The sequence below is a fragment of the Epinephelus moara genome, chromosome 8 (genome assembly GCF_006386435.1).
Source record: "Epinephelus moara isolate mb chromosome 8, YSFRI_EMoa_1.0, whole genome shotgun sequence".
In the NCBI taxonomy this organism is placed as follows: domain Eukaryota; kingdom Metazoa; phylum Chordata; class Actinopteri; order Perciformes; family Serranidae; genus Epinephelus; species Epinephelus moara.
Window position 1 is genome coordinate 24734633 of NC_065513.1, and position 3809 is coordinate 24738441.

The window sequence follows — 3809 nt, forward strand, 5'->3', positions numbered from 1 at the left end:
ATATTTTGGGAACATTGACTCAGTGCTGCAGGCTGCTTCGTTTAAGGTGGAACCAGCCGTAACCAGATCATGACCCGAGAGCACATCCCAAAGGCTTTGATTAAAATGCCTTTGAAAGGTTACCTTTATATGATACGCTGGGGTGATGGTGATTGGATACAACCTCAGGATCAACATGTTAAACTCTTGTAACACAGTTGTTTCACAATGCCCCAACTATAAAACAGACTCTTCAAGAGAAGCATTTTGGAAAATCAGAGACAGGTTGAGATTTTTCTTCAGCTGATGTCAACTGACTTTCACAACTATTTCAATTTACCATTAAGTTGACTCTGTCACCTATTTTTTAAATGCTGCTTTCTATCCCATAGTTCCTTTGTCCTAAACTAATCAGCTTTAGCTACTGGATACGGGACAGTTCACCCTCAAATCAAAAATCCAGATTTTTCCTTTCATCTGTAGTGCTACTTATCAATCTAAAATTGTTTTGGTGTGAGTTGCCAAGTTTGACAGATATCGGCCGTAGAGATGTCAGCCTTCTCTCCAAAATAATGGAACTAGATGGCACTCGGCTTGTGGTGCTCAAAGCACCAAAAATATATTTGATAAACTCAACAGTTATGTCTCTTTCCAGAAATCATGACCCAGTTACTCAAGATAATCCACAGACCTTGTTGTGAGCAGTTTCATATTCGGTAGGAACTATTTCCTATTTACCAAACAGCACTCACCAACCGTGTCATGCAGGAGGAAGCATGCATCTACTCATCGATGAAACACTCATGCTCCTGACCAACACAGTCTCAATCCAAAGTTGTCGAAATCCAGCACTTGGGCAATGACTTGCAGCATCAGACACTGACAAAAAAGCTGTCCTTTAATGTCAGCATGACACATGGCCGGTCTCCGCTAAACTATAAAGGCACTCGGTGGCGTCAGGGGGAAACGCAGCGGGACAAGGACGAAAATTAAGGTGGCGAAAGTCCGAGAAGGGTGGGTGGGTCCAACAAACACCGACCTTCACCTAGGAGAGCTTTGTTTGCGTCCCGCAAGATTATAAAGCCAAACCCTGTTCTTTTCCCCTAAACCTAAACATGTGCGTTAGTTGTTGAAGGAAAAAACTTAAATTCTTGTTGTACTGACGTAGTGCTTTTATTTTGAAAGAGACTGTATGTAAACAGTAAATTTCCTGTGAAAACAGAAGTGTATTTTGAAAGAATACAATGCATGTAAAAGACAGAACTTGACACGGCGTCCCAGAACGTCAACAACCAACACACTTGTGGTACCTTTCAAGTCATATCTGGACGCGGAAGGTCCTTGACCAAATGTCGAAATATGACAAGGTCGGAGTGATAATGTGTTGTCCTGACAGTGCCAGACCTAAACAATAATGGCGTCCTCATCGGCAGAGCTGTACTGTTAGCTAGCTGAGCGGTGCTAGGTGAGCAAGCACTAGATGCACTAGCACTAGTATGCTTCCTTCTGTGCAGTGATACAGCAGCTGATGGGTGTAGTTCAGAAGAAAAAGAAAAATTTCTAAATGAAACTACTCAAAACAGGGTAACTGGGTCATGATTCCTGGAAAGAGACATTGCTAGTGAGTTTTTCAAATGTTTTTTTGGTACTTTGAGCACCACAAGCCAAGTGACATCTTATTGCATTTTATTTGAGAGAAGGCAGACATCTCTACGGCTGATATCTCTTACACTCGGCAGCTCACACCAAAACAGTCCGGATTGATAAAAGCACGACAGAAAAGAGGAAAAATATGTATTTTTGATATGGGGGTTGAACGGTCTCTTTAAAAATCAAATTCCAAAGCATAACCAATCAAGCAATTAGCTAATCTCTGCCTCACCTCTCGACATTTTGGTACAGATATGTAAACAATCCAGTGCCTAAGTCCAGCACCATCGTGTCCATCTCATTAGGTTTTCTCATTATTTATGTCCAGACAGCTGGCAGTTCTTCTCCTTCTGCACTTTTGCCCTGGCTTCAGTCCATTCTCCCTTTCCTAGCCCAGACAGATCAATATTGACTTTGTATTTAGACTGATATAGTAGTGGCTCAATTAAACTCTCATCCCATTCCTTTCTTGGCCCTGACCACAAACACACGGCCACACAGACAGACAGTACATCTTGCCAAGTCACAGCTCTGCACTCTGTTCACACAACTGCTAGTTAAAGCAGCCTGATCTGATGAGTTCACAGTCAAAATAAGTTCTTAAAAAATATCAAAGAGGGAATGAACAGCTCGAGAAAGAAGTTGGATATGAGCTTAGAGGAGATGGCTAGACAGCAACTGGATGATCTTCAAGAGACGAGAGCGATAAAGAAAGTGCACACACGTAGAACTAAGAGATAAGAGGGGGAAGGAAGCAGGCTAACATTGCAGGCTCACATTTAACCTGCCGAACATCATGACGGATGCACAACATGAGAAGATTAAATACACAGTCATACACACATAAACACAGGATGCTCTTCATTAACCTGCTCATGTATGTTCCCACAGTGAGTCTAACACAGGCAATGCACTCTTCTCCAGCACAACCAGGTTTAACAATAGCACAGCAAGTCCTGGGTGGAACAGACACGGTAGTCATTAACCCTGTTTCCGCTGCAGAGCTGAGGGGGTCTTGATGGGGTTAACTCAAATTTTACAGCAAATGTAATTACAAAAGGCACAGTGTTTATTCAGAGCTTTAACACAGATGGTTGCTCATGCCCGTTGTAAAAAGGACTGGCCAACATGGATAATAAGCAGGTCCTGGTCAGCCTTCTTTGATGCTATGGCGAACACCGTGGGATCGAAGCTTTCTCAGACCTGCCCGCCACTGCAGAAGGCAGGCTAATGCCAGCAATCTCTGCTGTTAAATTAATTAAAAACACACCGCTGATTAACCACAACAACAGTTACCATAACATCCTTTTCTTTCCTTTCTAGATAAGATCCCACATTTAACACTACACGCCTACGGACAGGGGTATCCAAGGTAAACAGAGAACAACAGGAAGTCAGGTGTGGAGGCGCAGAGTAGAGAGATAGAAAGTTTTTTTTGCAACTAAAAGGCTTTGTTAGGAAACAACTGAAGTTAAAGAAACCCGACATGGGCTGCTCAAACACACTGACCTTCACATGCTTTTACTTTTGGCTGTGCAATAAGAACATTTCTCTGCCCCCTACTTTGGCAATGAATTTAAACTTTTACAAAGTTTCAAGGGGTGACAGCGAGCTAGATAAACAAAAGTGCACCATGTGAGCAGATTGTCTCCACAGACACACCCCTATACCCCTAACCGTTGTTATTCTTTTGAGGGCTTGATTATGTAAAATATCCACTATGGTAATTACTAGGGCTGCCCCCAATACTCGACCAAATGATAGTCAACCGAAAAGGTCATTAGTCGGCAAGATTTCATTGGTCGCTTAGTCGCAGAAAAAACAAACAAACTTGACTCTATTTGGAGCTGCGCCTCTCAGATAAATAGGCTACACAAGGCTTGTTAAGGCTGCTTAGCAACATCAGATGCAACCTGCCGCCATGCCCTTGAAAGCTGGCACAGATAAGGCACAAAAGCAGCGTTCAGAGCCCAACCTCACTTTTACCAGGCAGTTAAAAAAGCAGCCCCTAATTTACAGGGCTGGTACCTGCGGTTATTCCACAGGCTAGTTATTAACATGTCGGGCAGGAAATCCAAAGTGTGGGATCATTTTGAGAAGGTGAAGGATGAACCCAAGGTGATATGTAAACTCATCTTCATTGATCGACTACAAACATGACGTATCATCTGAAACATGTC